The sequence below is a fragment of the Oryx dammah genome, unplaced genomic scaffold (genome assembly GCF_014754425.2).
Source record: "Oryx dammah isolate SB20612 unplaced genomic scaffold, SCBI_Odam_1.1 HiC_scaffold_16, whole genome shotgun sequence".
Taxonomy (NCBI): domain Eukaryota; kingdom Metazoa; phylum Chordata; class Mammalia; order Artiodactyla; family Bovidae; genus Oryx; species Oryx dammah.
Genome location: NW_024070200.1, coordinates 29,589,635 through 29,607,442, shown reverse-complemented (window position 1 = coordinate 29,607,442; position 17,808 = coordinate 29,589,635).

Sequence of the window (17,808 nt, the reverse complement as noted above, 5' to 3'; positions counted from 1 at the left end):
AGAGATCAAAACTACATCTTTTATGTCTCCTGCATTGGCAGGCAGGTTTTTTTTGTTTTTGTTTGTTTGTTTGTTTGTTTGTTTTTATCACTAGCACCATCTGGCAAGCCTATGTTGGGTACATATATATTTAGAATTATTTTATCCTTTTGGGTTGATCCCTTGATCATTATGTAGTGTCCTTCTTTGTCTCTTTCAACAGTCTTTATTTTAAAGTCAATTTTGTCTGATATGAGTATTGCTACTCCAGCTTTCTTTTGATTTCCATTTGTATGGAATACTTTTATCCATCTCCTCACTTTCAGTATGTGTGTATATTGCCATAAAAACAACAGCTCTGAAGTGTGTCCCCCAAGCATATAAATGGGTCTTATTTTTGTATTCATTCAGTCAGTCTGTATCTTTTGGTGGAGCATTTAATCCATTTATGTTAAAGGCAATTATCAATATGGTACGTTCTTACTGCCATTTTCTTTATTGCTTTGGATTTGTTTTTGTTGGTCTTTTTCCTTCTTTCCCTCTTTTATTTCCTTCTCCTATGATTTGATGGCCAATTTTTGTGTTGTGTTTCCATTCCTTTTTCTTTTCTGTGTATCTATTGTACTTTTTCTTTCCCCACACCCCCAAGCAAGGTTTTATCAGGGCTCCTGCTGGGGGTAGTGAGAATAACCAACATGTTCCCTTGCTTACTCCCCAGCCAGCTTGTTCCTTATATGGAAAGAGGGTAAGATTGTGTCCAGGGTTTGGGCCACAGGAATGGCTTAGGTGTTTTGCTCACCCCTTAGGTGGTGTTGTATGCAGGGTTCATGTGTAGTACCCTGCTTTTGCTCTGGGTTCTTCAGAAGTCGCGGTTACATTTCTTGGTATCTTTGTGCTTTTCTGGTCCAGAATTTCCCCTAGTGCATGCAGTTATTTTTAGTCCTATACAGTTTCTCTGTATTTTGATGCTCTAGGACAGGTGTGTCCAGGTCCTAGCACTGCAGCACTACAGCAAAGGGTCCCAGATCCCAGGCCTATCTCATTCCACATGAAAGACTCTATACCCTTATTCTCAAGGGTAAGGGGCCAAAGGGCTCTTCTTCTGAAACTTCTTCCTCCTGGACAGGGACCACAGACTCTGGCCTACCCTAAAGGTATAGAAGTCCCACACTGACTGTTCCAAGGACCTGTGGGGAACTGAGACACTTTCCACTGGAATGAGCTGAATTCCTTGAGCCATTGTAAGATTTACTTCAAAATGTTAGAGCCTAAAAGGCACAAACAATCAAATGGTTAAACAAGTAATGGCTAAAAAGAAGAACAATAGCCATTAAAGGGCCTAGAAGTGTCAGGAACCAGGTTAACTTTGGGCTTCCTTAACTATTGATCAGACAAGGGAGGCGATATTGCCCCTGCCAAAATTATGAAGCCACTCTGCCTGGTTGTATATTTCCTTGATATGAACTTTCACATGTCCTATCGCATTGCTCCAAGAGCAACAGCAAGTATTAGTTCTCACACAAACTCTACCTTGTTCTGCCAGAAAATAATCAAGGGCCAGATGACAGTCAACAACCACATCAGCCAAGAAAACAAGAGAGGTCTCAAGTCCCATTAAGGCTTCAAGTAGGAGGCAGACCACTATATCATTTTACTTATCTGTTGATAATGCCTGTCTTTTGAGTAGGTATCCCAGACCTTCCACTGGCTCACAGGTATATCATTCTTCTTTTTTGACCTGCAGGGTTTCTGGAGGTAAAATTTTTCATCTGGACAAATATATATAACCAGATATCCTTTGCAGTTTGACAGCAGTGGGGGTGGTTACTTTAGAGGGGCCCTTCCATTTTGGCAATAGTTGGTCTTGGGGGGACCCCGCTTTCTAGGTTTTAAGAACTTGGTCCCCAGGGTTTGTGAAAGAACTGCTCTTCCCTCTGTATTTTTAGTGGGAGTTGGCAGTGTCTGTGTGCACAGTACTGGACTGCCTTCTGAACTTGTTCTAGTTCACGTCCTCATGCAGTAGAATGTCAGTAGTAAGAAAAGGCCTCCCATAGGTCATTTCAGATTGGCTAAGTCTCAGACCATGCCCAGGGGGTACAAGGATCCTGAGGACTGCATGGTGCAGTGTTCATGAGTTTCTTGCCAGAGCTTTGCGAAGGTTTTCTTTAAAATATGCTTCGTTTTAGACTCGGTGCCAAAAGGTATGTAATTTATAGTCTAGTTCTAGAGCCTCTGTAAATCTCTGTGTGATTTTGGCTATAAAAGAGGGCCTGTAATCACTCTGGAAGGACTTTGGAGGTCCAAACCAAGGAATTAGTTCCATTAAATGGGACTTGCAGATGTCTACAGCCTTTTCAGATCAGGTGGGTAAGGCTTCAACTCATCCTGTGAAAATATCAACAGACTTTCAAATTTTTATGAACATCAGAAGATATTTATAAGAAAATGTTTATATCCTGATCATGGAGGCTTTGGGGTGAAATCTAAATGCCAGTCTTCCACTGGAAATGTCCCTAGTGATGGACTGGCCTGAATAACAAGGACAGGGATTGGACAGGTCTGTAGATCATCAGAGGCACATAAAACACAGGCAGGCTTTACTTGTTTTACTGTTCTTTGTAACCAGGGGTTCTCAACATCCAGGATCTCATGCCTTGTGATCTGAGATGGAGTTGATAAAACAATTAATGGAACTAAAGTGAACAATAAATGTAATGGCCTTGTTGATCTTCAGTCACTAAGTCGTGTCCAACTTTTTGGGACCCCATGGACTGCAGCATGCCAGGCTTCCCTGTCCTTCGCTATATTCTGGAGTTCATGCAAACTCATATCCATTGAGTCAGTGATGCTACCCAAACATCGGATCCTCTGACGTCCCCTTCTCCTCCCGCCCTCAATCTTTCCCAGCATCAGATTATTTTCCAATGCGTTGGTTCTCCAAATCAGGTGGTCAAAGTAATAGAGCTTCAGCTTTATCATCAGTCTCTTCAATGAACATTCAGGATTATTTTTCTTTGGGACTGACTGGTATGATCTTCTTGTTGTCCAAGGGACCCTCAAAAGTCTTCTCCAGCACCACAATTCAAAAGCATCAATTCTTTGATCCTCAGCCTTCTCTATGGTCCAATTCTCATATCTGTACATGACTACTGGAAAAATCATAGCTTTGACTATACAGATCTTTGTTGGCAAAGTGAAGTCTCTGCTTTTGAATATGCTGCTTAGGGTTGTCATAGCTTTCCTTCCAAGGAGGTAGCATCTTTTAATTTCATGGCTGCATTTACCATCTGCAATGATTTGGGGGCCCAAGAAAATAAAATATGCCACTGCTTCCACTGTTTCTCCTTCTATGAGCCATGAAGTGATGGGACTAAATGACATGATCTTAGTTTTTTGAATGTTGCCTTTTAAGCCAACCTTTTCACTTTCTCCTCTCACCTTCATCAAGAGGTTCTTTAGTTCCTCTCTGCTTTCTGCCATTAGAGTGGTATCATTTGCATATCTGAGGTTGTTGATATTTTTCCCAGCAATCTTCATTCCAGCTTATAAGTCATCCAGCCTGGCATTTCACATGATGTACTCTGCATAGAAGTTAAATAAGCAGGGTAACAACATACAGCCTTGATGTACTCCTTTCCCATTTTTGAACCACTCTGGGGTTCCATGTCCAGTCCTAACTTTTGCTTCTTAACCTGCATACAGATTTCTCAGGAGGCAGGTCAGGTGTTCTGGTATCCCCATCTCTTTCAGAATTTTCCACAGTTTGTTGTAATCCACACAGTCAAAGACTTTAGTGTAGTCATTAAAGTAATAGTAGACATTTTTCTAGAATTCCCTTGCTTTTCCCATGATGCAGTGGATGTTGGCAATTTGATCTCTGGTTCCTCTGCCTTTTCTAAATCCAGCTTAATTATCTAAGCATTCTTGGTTCATGTACAGTTGAAGCCTAGCTTGAAGGATTTTGAGTATTACCTTGCTAGCATATGAAATAAGCACAACTGTAAAGTAGTTTGAACATTCTTTGGCATTGTCTTTCTTTGGGATTAGAAAGAAAACTGACCTTTTCCAGTCTTGTGGCCATTGATGTTTTCCAACTTTGCTGGCATATTGAATGCAACACTTTAACAGCAAAATATTTTAGAATTTTAAATTGTTCAGCTCTAATTCTAGCACACCCGCTAGATTTGTTTGTTGTAATGCTTCCTAAGGCCCACTTCACTTCACACTCCAGGGTATCTGGCTCTAGTAAGTGACCACACCACTGTGGTTTTCTGGGTCACTAAAACCTTTTTTTTTTGTATAGTTCTTCTGTATAATCCCCTTGAATCACCCCAAAACCATTCCCAGTCCCTGATGTGTGGAAAAAGTGTCTTCCATGAAACCAGTCCCTGGGGTCCAAAAGATTGGGGCCTACTGCTTTACACCCCTTCCCTGTAAAAACCTTTTTGCATCAAGTCCCATAGTGCACTGCTCCCATAATGGGTGGCATCAGGTAAGCTCTTAGTGAGCGTCCATTGTTGGGTCTCAGGGATTAGAACCTTATCCTCCTTTTTATACCACCCTGTACCTGCTTCTCATAGCCCCATTTTTCTGCATTTTCTTGTTCCTGTGGGGAATACTGGGGAATGCCAGGGAGCTCAGAGGAGAGCAATCAATAGAGCCATAACTTGTTCATATTTCTGCAGTCCAGCTCCCTGTTTTGCAATTTCATCAGCTTTGATGTTACCTTGGCTCACAAAACATCCATTCCTCTGTTGGCCCCTCCAGTGGACTACTGCTACCTGGATCTGAAGCTGTGCTGCTTCTCAAAGAGTCAGAATCAAATCTTTATGTTTTCTGGGGGGATTTCTAACAGTTAACATTCCTCTTTCTTTCCAAATGGCAGCATTAGTATGTGGAACCCACATTTAGAGTCAGTAAAAATACTTAATCTGTTATCCTTCCCTAATTGCAGAGCTGTCACTAATGCAGTTAGTTCAGCCTTCCAGGCTGATGTCTGGGGTGACAGGGCCTTGGCTTCTGTGACTTCATGTAGACTAACTATTGGCATACCCAGACTTTGGGGTTCCCATTTCTACAAAACTGCTCCCATCAGTAAACTGTTGTTTACTGATGATGTTGGGGGTTTCCATTAGGAGGGCCTGATATCTTGTTAAGCTTCCTCCAGTCAACCAATGATGCCCTTTGACTTCACTGGCTGTTGGGTGGGGCCAGATTTGGGGGAGAAAATGGCAACCTCCAGCAGGGCTCAAGCCAATGAGTACTCCCTGGAACTGCAGCTGTCTACAAAGATCTTTGTCCCCACAGTGAGCCATAGCCATCTCCTGCCTCTGCAGGAGACCCTCCAATACTAGCTGGTAGGTCTGGCCCAGTCTCATAAAAGCACTGCTTTTTTCCTGGGTCCTAATGTATATCAGATCAGTGTGTGCCCTCTCAGAATGGAGCTGTTTCCCGTAGTCCTGTGGAATTCTTGCAATCAGGTCTTGCTGGCTTTCAAATCCATATTCTCTGGGAGCTCCTCCTCCCAATGCTAGACCCTCAGGCTGGGAAGCCTGACTTGGAACTAGAACTTTCACTCCTGCTGAGAACTTTTATGATATAATTAATTTTCAGTTTGTGGGCATATGATTTGATTTTAACACAATTGCACCCCTCCAACCATCTCACTGTGGCGTCCTCTTTGTCTTTGGATGTAAGGTATCTTTTTGGTTGGTTCCAGAGTTTTTAAATCAATGGCTGTCCAGTAATTAGTTGTAATTTTGGTGTTTCATAAGAAGAGGTGAGCTCACATCCTTCTACTCTGCCATCTTGTCTCTGTCCCCAAAAGTAAATTATCTTGACTGAAATCTTTGGTTTAGGCTCTTCAAAAGTATATAATAAGATTTTAGTTTTTGTTCTTTGAATTTTTTTTCAAACGTCATTCTACTCTAAAATTACTCTCATGCAACAATCAATCTTTACATACTTTAAGGTGAATAAAAAGTATAGTAAATTACTGGAAGTTGAACTTGGATATAGAATCTTATTAAAAATTTGTCTTAAGTAATGATAAAATATAATTGGAAAATATTCATTATTACCTGAAGCATTACTTACAGTTTATCAATATGAAGCCCTCTCACCCTTTTTTTACTTCATTAATTTTTTGTTGTTGTTCTTTCTATCCTCCTTATATTTTTCTCTTGGGAAGATAGACTGTTGAAACATCAAAGTAAGGTCTCCAAGGAAATGCTCCTGCTTGCACTTCTGAAAAATCAGTCTTATGTACTATAGCTTTGTCTCTCTTATGTTTTTATGGACGCCAGTAACACACCAGAACTTAAGGAATATATAATGTGATGGTGGAGGTCTAGCTCAAGAGCCAAAATAATGGTTAAATAAATTGGGTAGAATAAATAGTTCAAAAGACATGTAAACACAGGAAATTACAGAGGCTTTTTCACAATAGGAAAACTTTATTTCTTCAACTCAACAATTAAACCACAGTTATCTCCTATGAACCTTTTTCTTCAAAAATACATTCCAAACTTGAGAATCGTAGTGAAAAGGTATTGCCTTCCTCCAGGGCTACAAGGAGAATTTTGCAGGGGTTACTGAATGGAAGAAGGGACACAGAGCTGGTGGAATTTTGAACATTGGACAAGACATGAATTTATCTACTAACAAGGGGAATTCAGAATGACCCCTGATTACAAAGTACTGTTTTTTCTTTTATTGGAGGACAGTTGCTTTACCGTGTTGTGGCGGTCTCTGCCATGCATCAATGTGAATCAGTCATAACTGGCTATACCCCTCCCTCTTGAGCCTTCCCCGCACCGCCCACATTCCACCCCTCTAGGTCATTACAGAGCGCCAGGCTGGGCTCCCTGTGTTATCAGCAGCTTCCCGCAGCACACACGTGTCAGCGCTACTTTCACAGCCCGTCGTAGCGTCTCCTTCCTCCACTGTGTCCACTAGTCCCTTCTCTGCATCTCCATCCCGCCTAGCGTCTCCTTCCTCTGCTGTGTCCACTAGTCCCTTCTCTGCATCTCCATTTCGTCTCTATAGATATCTTCTAGATTTCATATGTATACATTAATGTACTATATTTTTCTCTTTCTGATCTACTCCACTCTGTATAATAGGCTCCCGGTTCATCCACCTCACTACAAGGTACTGCATTGGTAGGTGTATGTATGCTTATCTATAATCTTATCAAGAAGAATGTCCTATGACTTCTCATGATTACTATAAGGTAGTTTTGAGAAATTATCAGTGGAAGATTTTATAAGTCAAACAGGTAACTTTAAGAAACTATAATGGTTTGAACAGTGTGTAACATTATAGAATATGCCATGAGATTTTGGAGTACACATTATTTGTTAGGCTTATAATATAGGTTTATGCTGAATATGGATGCTATTACTGTACTATTGTACCTAACAGTTAATTGTTGTGGCTTTGGATTTCAGAAGGAGGGGGAGGTGGTGGTGGGTAACTGTGCTTAGGTTTAACCCCTTTTTGGAAGATGAAGAGGAAGTGCATTTAAGGTACCCTGGTTTGTACATCTGCACATGATTCTTAACAACCGGAAATCCACTTGGGATAGAGGTTATGCCAGAATCAAGGTGTAACCCTCAATGTCATAGCAACCATTTACTCACATCACTGGGTTTGATAAGGACAGTACCAGGGTATTTTTGGAAGAGGAAATATTGCTAGTACCTACCTCTGACTTAACAAGGGGTAAACCCTAACGGATGTATGTCTCTAGAACCATGTAGAGCCTTCTGGGTTTTAACTATAGTTATGTGCATGTGAATATATATATATATATATATATATACACATTATATATAATCTGTATATATTAAAAATATAACTACACAGGAGATATCATTCATGCTAATATTTTACCCAGGATCAACTCTAATTTGGAAGACATAGAAACTTTTTCACTCAAACTTCATTTTCAGAACTAGGAACAGTAGTTACTACTCTCTGCCCTATGATACTGATCTTATCCAAATTCTTGGACTCTCTTTCAGTCCAAATAAAATTGGATTGTGGAAATCTTTCTAGTATTTTCTGGTGTTACTGTACACACCCAACTAAGGAACATAAATTCAAACATACAAAGTTATGGGAGTGAGTCAAATATAATTTGTGTTGCTTCTATTCACCCATTTTTGTTTTGTCATATTCAACATTTTTGTAAAATCCATTCGCCTTTATTAGATAACCAAGAACTCTGTATAACTGAATAGCAAAAAAAACATATTGGTCAAAGGCCCACCCAACAATGTATGTTTTTCCATCTACAGATCCAAATGTACTAAAATGAATGTACAGTATGTACTAAAATGAATCCATTGTGAGACATTCCAAACTCAGGATGTTCTGGGACTCTCATCTGAACAGCCTATAGGAGTCACTGTTTATACAGGTGGTAAGAGAAACAACTATTCTCTAAGTATGTGGACAACCAGATCTAGCTAATAAATTTCTTCCCCAATAATTTATTCTAGGCATTGGAAATAGAAGTTGGCCACTAGAGATAATAGAGAAATCACCAGTAATCAAGAGGTGTGCTTGAAATGAGGTACTAGATTATAAATGCATACCATACTGTGATGATCTAAAATGCCAGAGTACCTATCTTGTCAACTGTAGTTAGCTAAGAGGATATTACAATTTCTCAATATTTCATCTATTCTTCATCACTAGCACGTGTATATGAGCAAGTTGCGGTTATACTCAGGTACCTATAATAAATCAGATGTATCTCTTAAAGCTCATTGGGTTTGGAAGATTCCCTGAAGAAGAAAATGGCAACCCACTCCAGTATTCTTGTCTGGAGAATTCTATGGACACAGGAGCCTGGTGAGCTACAGTCCATGGTATCTCAAAGAGTCGGACACAACTGAGCAACTAACACACACACACACACACACACACACACACACACACATCTCTTAAAGCTATTCACTACAAGGTGGATTACAGTACAAAAGCATATTAGGTTTTGGTTTATCCATTGGCAAAATGGAAGTAAGAGCTGTATTAATTTGGCTATCATTTGGGGGTTCATTTGGGGATAAAATGAAATAATGGAGGTAAAATATTTAACATGCCTTGTACAAAGCAAGATTTCAACAGATTTTAGTTATCATTATTTCTTTTTAGTTAAGTGATACTCATTATTCTGAACCATGCATTTTATTGTTGAACAATGGCATTGAATGATGACAACTAACCAATTTAGAAAAACCACACTATTTCTCAAATTATCTGGGAGTCAGTAATAGTTTCTTAACTTTGTAAAATAGCAACAATGAGACACCATTCTTCTCAACCTTATTTTACACCAATACATGTCTGTCAACTTGTCTCCTTGACCATTTCAGAAGCTTCTCTTTTAAGTCATTCTAACTAGTCCATTTGTGCTTCTGTTCAACATAAGAAATATCTGAGTGTTTACCATGAGTAAACATCAGTAAAATATGACCCCTGTGTTCAAAGAGTTTATAAGCTGTGTATAATTTATTTTATTGACCTGGACTTAAAATGAATTAGTCAGCAAATTTTGAAAGCTTGCATCCATAGTGTTATAATTAACTTCCAAGGTCAGATTGACTCTATAATTGTTAACCTTAACAGAATTATAGCCCACTTTTTCAAATACCATGTGTCCTTATTATCATATTTACAGAGGAAGGAACCACAATAAAGGTCAAGTGAGTTGCTCCATGATTAATGAAGCAAAAAGTAGAACTCATTGTCTCCTCTTATGTTTAACCAAGAGTTCCAGAGTGACAGTACATTGTGAACAATTTAAATTAACTTGAAATGTTAAAACTTACTGGAGCAATTTTGAGACAGGTATTCTATAATAGTTAATAAAGGATCCCCAGGCACAACTTCAGTTATGTGTAGTATTGGTTATACTCTAAGAATGGTATAGTTTGCTTCAAACAATGATTAAAAAATAGAAATAGTACCCATCAATGGATATATTTTCTCTTTGAATTTACTGACAAAAAGGTGCAGATGGTACCTCAAATAAGAGACTGGCAAGGACCAGGATCTTCTCTGTGAAAATGACTAATGTATGACTACACTTCTGCCAGAAATACATAGAGACTGCCAAAAATGATCATATCATTATCAGCTGGTGTTCTCAATTGTTCACGGTTCGTGTCACATATGGATCCTCTGAAATGCAGAACTCCTACCTAAAGAAACCCTAATATCATTATAAAACATGAACTTTTGTATGTTTTAAAAATGTTTTAGGGAAACTGCGTTTGTTCTATAAACAAACATTTTCCTGGTGTCAGTAAAAAAAAATAATGCAAAAAATTTTTGATATTTAAGCTTAAAAAGCTATATTCCTAAGCCAAATTAGAATATAAAGAAAATTTGATATAAATGTCTGTATAAAAGACAGACATTTTGTTTTTGTTCTTTCAGCTATTTTGTATTTTTTGCTAACGACCATCTACCAAACATCTAGCATTAACAATTTGGCCACAAATTGAGGGTCATTGATTTCCCTCAATTTGTAAGACTTTTATAAAGATTAATTGAATGGCATGGTAAAATATAACATACCCTATGGCATTAATATAGAATATAAAATAGGAGATTAGTACGGTTATATACAACACATTAAGCATCTTTTATCTTTTAGTTTCTTATTAGTGGAACCCTGGACCCCAAAGTTAGTTGGTTTTCACATGAATATATGTATATACACACACACACATAAACAAGGAAGTGAATAGTGATACACAGTTACACACACATACATATGTGTGTGTGTATATACACATACACCTTTTAAACTATCAATTGTAACATGAGAGAAATTGAGACCTAGATCCGTTTTATATGTAAAATATTTCAAGAGAAAAATCTTAGTTAGAAACAGAAAAGTGTAATTTGGAAAGCAGTCCTGTGGGATGGAGGATGGTGAATAGGTGAGAATTTTTAGGTCAAGGAAACATTCTGTATGATATTGTACTGGGGGACGCATGGTACTGTGCATTTGTGAAACCCATAGAACTTTACAGAGCAGAGTGAAACAATGTGAGAATTAAAAACAAAACAAAAAACTAGGAAGTCAGGGAATGAAAAGATGGACGTAACCAGAAAGAGATCTAGCTAGATTAAAAATATATGAGGTGATCTCACTGAAGAAGGGAAATGCTAACATAAGGAGCCAGAAATGAGTCGACTCTTCAAGACTAAAAACAAAAGGAATTGTGGGTAAATACTATAACCAGATTATAAACTCATATGGGATAACAATTCTGAAACCACTATACACACACACACACACGCTGATATTAAATAATTAAATAAGCGGGTGGTATATGGTAAGAGACAGATTTCTCACTGTTGGAATGAGAAATTGTAGACAAGTGAGAAAAGGCCATAGTGATTCATGTGGTAATGGATCAGATTGGAAGCATCAATTTTTAAAAATCTAATTATATATGAATATCAATAGGTAATATATTAAGATATATAACATATATCTAATTATATATACTATAATAATAATAATAATAATAATAGTATAATAGTATAATAATAATAGTATAATAGTATAATAGTATAATAATAATAGTATAATAATAATAATAATAATAATAGTATATAACATGATTATATATAATTAGATATATTCTATATAGTTAGAATATATTAGATATATAATTAGATATTAGATATATAAAGAGTATATTGCCTGTCAGCTGAAGGAATCTAAAAGCAATGATATCCCAGTAGCAATGAGTATAACTAGTACCCAGATCTTGGTCTAACTCTATTCCCCAGTGAAATGAACCAGAGGTGCTTTGAAAAATTGCTGATTCTAGAACTGTGCAGGAAATATACAAAGAGAGACTAGATAGAGTATATTGTATTGCCAAAAAAGAAATGAGTGTGTTAAAACACACACAGACAATGATGGGGGTATGTCAAGGGGACTTAGGAGCCAACTGAAAGAATTCCCAATAGCCAAAACTGGTGGTACAACTTGAGCGACAAAAAAATAGTACTGGATTATAGCTCAAGGTATAAAATAAATGTTCATGAATCCATACTAATATATAAATGATTCAATAAATAAAACAGACAAATCTCCCATGCAAAAGATTTTCTTAATTGTGAGTTTCTCATTATGACTCTTTTCCAAAGAATACAGAACAAACTGGGGAAGTTTTTTTAAAAAAGTATTCAGTGGAGAAACCTAACAACAGTACCTCATCCAGGTGATCAAGGGCATCAACAGTAATTAATCACATTGAAAGTATATGTATCCTTGATATAATATGTAAGTGGCACTTTATCTCTGTGATCTTCCTCCTAAAATCTGAGTTTAATTACAATAAATTCCTCAGACAAATTCTAAGTGACATCCTACAAAATACCTGATGAGCATTCCTCAAAACTGTCAGGGTCATCAAAAACAAGGAAAGTCTAAGAAATTATCATGGTCAAAAGGAATCCAAGGAGTCACAATAACTAAATGTAAGGATCCTGGAAAAGAAAAAGACATTAGGTAAAATGTAAGTAAACATGAATAAAGTAATGACTTCAGTTAGTAGTGATATATCAATATTGGTTCATTAACTGTCAAATACCATACAAGATGCTAATTGATGGAGTTTACTATAGGAAAAGGAGTACATCAAGGCTGAATACTGTCACCCTGCTTATTTAACTTCTATGCAGAGTACATCATGAGGAATGCTGGGCTGGAAGAAGCACAAGCTGGAATCAAGATTGCTGGGAGAAATATCAATAACCTCAGATATGCAGATGACACCACCCTTATGACAGAAATGAAGAGGAACTAAAAAGCCTCTTGATGAAAGTAAAAGAGGAGAGTGAAAAAGTTGGCTTAAAGCTCAACATTCAGAAAACTAGGATCATGGCATCTGGTTCCATCACTTCATGGGAAATGGATGGGGAAGCAGTGGAAACAGTGTCAGACTTTATGGGGGGCTTTTTTGGGGGGCTCCAAAATCACTGCAAATGGTGATTGCAGCCATGAAATTAAAAGACGCTTACTCCTTGGAAGAAAAGTTATAACCAACCTAGATAGCATATTCAAAAGCAGAGACATTACTTTGCCAACAAAGGTCCATCTAGTCAAGGCTATGGTTTTTCCAGTGGTCATGAGTGGATGTGAGAGTTGGACTGTGAAGAAAGCTGAGTGCCCAAGAATTGATGCTTTTGAACTGTGGTGTTGGAGAAGACTCTTGAGAGTGCCTTGGACTGCAAGGAGATCCAACCAGTCCATCCTAAAGGATTTCAGTCCTGGGTGTTCATTGGAAGGACTGATGCTGAGGCTGAAACTCCAGTACTTTGGCCACCTCATGCGAAGAGTTGACTCATTGGAAAAGACTCTGATGGTGGGAGGGATTGTGGGCAGGAGGAGAAGGGGACGACAGAGGATGAGATGGCTGGATGGCATCACCGACGATGCACATTGAGTCTGAGTGAACTCCGGGAGTAGGTGACGGACAGGGAGGCCTGGCGTGCTGCAGTTCATGGGGTCGTAAAGAGTCGGACAAGACTGAGCGACTGAACTGAACTGAACTAGGTATATGTGAACTCTCTGTACTACCTTTTTAAAACTAAATCAGTTTTATTTATTTTTGGCTGTGCTGGGTCTTCGTTGCTGCATGGGCTTTTCTCTAGTTGTGGGAAGAGGGAGCTACTCTAGTTGCAGTGTGAGTGCTTCTCATTGTGGTGGCCACTTACTGCAAAGCATGGGCTGTTAACCATGTGGGCCTCAGTAGTTGCACTTCTCAGGCTCTAGAGAACAGATTCAATAGCTGTGGCAACCAACTTAGTTGCTCCAAGGCATGTAGGACCTTCCTGGATCAGGGATCGAACTCATCTCCTGCGCTGGAGGTGGATTCTTTACCACTAGCCACCAGGGAAGCCCCTTAATCAATTTTAAAATAAACTTTTATCTAAAGAAAAAGTGGTCCTGTAGATGAACTAAATTATGGATTGGCTTTATAGTGTTGTCCTGAGTCTAAAACAAATGAAGGTTATAATTTGATAGATCAGAACTCAATAGAAAACTTTTTCATTTAAACACTGACTTGAAACCCCTGTTCAGCAAAAACCAAGTCAGGGCTCCCACAAGAGTGACCTGTCACGGTGCCATGTAGCAGATGGGCATGAATGCACACACCTGGGAAAAAGAACCCCCAGACCAGTTGGAAATAATCATAGGATTCCCAATCCAGGATACCCAAATTATGACAGACTTTTTGTTTATTTTTTGATTTTAGTAAACTCAGTTTATTGAATTAATTCCAAAGGGTGTTATAGGTTACAAGTACACTCAATATAGTGATGAGAAAACAGTAAAAGCTTCTTGCTGGCTTGGGCTATGGGATTACTCCGCCATTAAAAGAAAAGTTCCTGGTTATTTTCCATCTCAAGTACTTTAGGGTCTCTTTCATCTCAGTCATTTGAAGATTTTAATTTCTAGTAATGAGACCCTATATCCACCAAAACAAAGCACATATCTAAAAAACAGCTTCATGCTAAAACCACAGTGACCTTGGAAACATCTGAAATGCCCATCAAACAATGAGTAAGTAAATAAAATGTGACATATCCATACAACAGAATTTCGAGGCCATAAAAAGGAAGGAATAACTGATACAGGCTATGATGTGGATGAACTTTGAAAACATTATGCCGAACGAAGGATGCTAGGCACAAAAGACTACCTATTGTATGATTCCATTTATATGAAACGTCCCAATAGGCAAATCGATAGAGTGGCAAAAAGGTAATAGTTGTCGGGGGTGTAGGCATAAGGGAGGATGGGGGACAGCGATGACTAAGAGGTGCAGGGTTTCTTTGGTGGGGGTGTGTGAAACTTCTAAAATTGATTGTGGCAATGGGTGCACAGCTTTGACTATACCGTTAAATCATACCTTTTTAAAAAAAGGTTTATTTATTTTTGGCTGTGCTGGGCCTTCGTTGCTGTGTGCAGGCTTTCTCTAGTTGTGACAAGCGGTGCTGCTCTCTAGCTGTGGTACCAAGACTTTGCAGTGGCTTCTCCTGTCGCAGAGCATCAGCTCCAGGCGTGCAAGTGCTAGAGTGCTGTCTCAGTGGTTGTGGCTCACTGGCTTAGTTGCCTGTGGAATCTTCGCAGACCAGGGATCAAATCGTGTTCCCTGAACTGGCAGGTGATTCCTAATCACTGGACCACCAGGGAAGCCCAAACTACACACTTTAAATGAGTGAATTGTGTGGTTTGTGAATTATATCTCAGTAAATCTCTCCATTAAAAATTAAATTTTTTTTTATTTTAAAAAAATTAAAAAAAAAAAACCTACAGTGACCTTAGGAGGACAGAGTTTGCCCTTCTAAAATCATATTAAAGTTCATGATGTAGATCTCCCAAGTCAACTTCAGTCATCATGTCCTTGTGAATATTAGGAAATTTGCCTGCCTTATTGTTGAGCATATAGCTCAGATATATCATATCTCTGTTTCTGAAGAATTTTGAATGAGCTTATCATTACCCAAATGTTATGGGTAACAATAAAATCTTACAACTCTAACTGCATTGTATTTATCCCTTCTACCCAAAATAACCATGCTGAGTATCAAAATAACCTTGTTTGTTCATATTTTCATTTAAATTATATTAATACCAAGTCACATACAGAGGTATCTTAAATAATATTTGTCTTAAATAATAATAAAAATCAAATAATATTATAACACCAATTCTACAGCAATTGATCAGCCATATGTATCATTTCCAATGCTTTATGAGAAAATAATTTTTTTAAAAAATAATAAGCAGTATTCTGGGGCCCAAGATAAGTTGCTATGAAATATGTAACAGGTAACAAAAGACCTTCCCTTTTTTGCCCTTATGTTTTAGTCTCCTGATGGAATTATATATATGTTTCCCTCAGAAATGTAACAGTGCTATCTGGAAACAGAGAAGTAAATGGCCATAAAACACTATGAATTTCATGAAAAACAATATAGTGATTTAATACATGGGCTCTAGAACCATACTTCCTGTTCTACTTCTCAAATCCTTCATCTTCAAGCTCTGTGACACTGAAGAGGTTACTCAACTTCTCTTTGTTTCATTACCTGCAAAATGTTACCATGTCACAATTTAGCAATAGGTTATCTATGACTAGTACATATGACTAATAGCGTTTTGCCAAAAGAACACACTGGTCATAGCAAATACCCTCTTCCAACAACACAAGACTACACATGGACATCACCAGATAGTTAACACCAAAATCAGATTGATTATATTCTTTGCAGCCAAAGATGGAGAAGCTCTATACAGAAGGCAAAAAGAAGACCGGGAGATGACTGTGGCTCTGATCATGAACTCCTTATTGCCAAATTCAGACTTAAATTGAAGAAAGTAGGGAAAACCGCTAGACCATTCAGGTATGACCTAAATCAAATCCCTTATGATTATACAGTGGAAGTGAGAAATAGATTTAAGGGCCTAGATCTGATAAATAGAGTGCCTGATGAACTATGGAATAAGGCTTGTGACATTGTACAGGAGACAGGGATCAAGACCATCCCCATGGAAAAGAAATGCAAAAAAGCAAAATGGCTGTCTGGGGAGGCCTTACAAATAGCTGTGAAAAGAAGAGAGGCGAAAAGCAAAGGAGAAAAGGAAAGCTATAAGCATCTGAATGCAGAGTTCCAAAGAATAGCAAGGAGAGATAAGAAAGCCTTCTTCAGCGATCAATGCAAAGAAATAGAGGAAAACAACAGAATGGGAAAGACTAGAGATCTCTTCAAGAAATTAGAGATACCAAGGGAACATTTCATGCAAAGATGGGCTTGATAAAGGACAGAAATGATATGGACCTAACAGAAGCAGAAGATATTAAGAAGAGGTGGCAAGAATACACGGAAGAACTGTACAAAAAAGATCTTCACAACCTGGATAATCATGAAGATGTGATCACTCACCTAGAGCCAGACATCCTGGAATGTGAAGTCAAGTGGGCCTTAGAAAGCATCGCTACAAACAAAGCTAGTGGAGGTGATGGAATTCCAGTAGAGCTGTTTCAAATCCTGAAAGATGATGCTGTGAAAGTGCTGCACTCAATATGCCAGCAAATGTGGAAAACTCAGCAGTAGCCACAGGACTGGAAAAGGTCAGTTTTCATTCCAGTCACAAAGAAAGGCAATGCAAAAGAATGCTCAAACTACTGCACAATTGCACTCATCTCACATGCTAGTAAAGTAATGCTCAAAACTCTCCAAACCAGGCTTCAGCAATACGTGAACCATGAACTTCCAGATATTCAAGCTGGTTTTAGAAAAGGCAGAGGAACCAGAGATCAAATTGCCAACATCTGCTGGATCATGGAAAAAGCAAGAGAGTTCCAGAAAAACATCTATTTCTGCTTTATTGACTATGCCAAAGCCTTTGACTGTGTGGATCACAATAAACTGTGGAAAATTCTGAAAGAGATGGGAATACCAGACCACCTGACCTGCCTCCTGAGAAACCTATATGCAGGTCAGGAAGCAACAGTTAGAACTGGACATGGAACAACAGACTGGTTCCAAATAGGAAAAGGAATACATCAAGGCTATATATTGTCACCCTACTTATTTAACTTCTATGCAGAGTACATCATGAGAAACGCCAGGCTGGAGGAAGCACAAGCTGGAATCAAGATTGCCAGGAGAGATATAGATAAACTGAGATATGCAGATGACACCACCCTTATGGCAGAAAGTGAAGAGGAACTAAGAAGCCTCTTGATGAAAGTGAAAGAGGACAGTGAAAAAGTT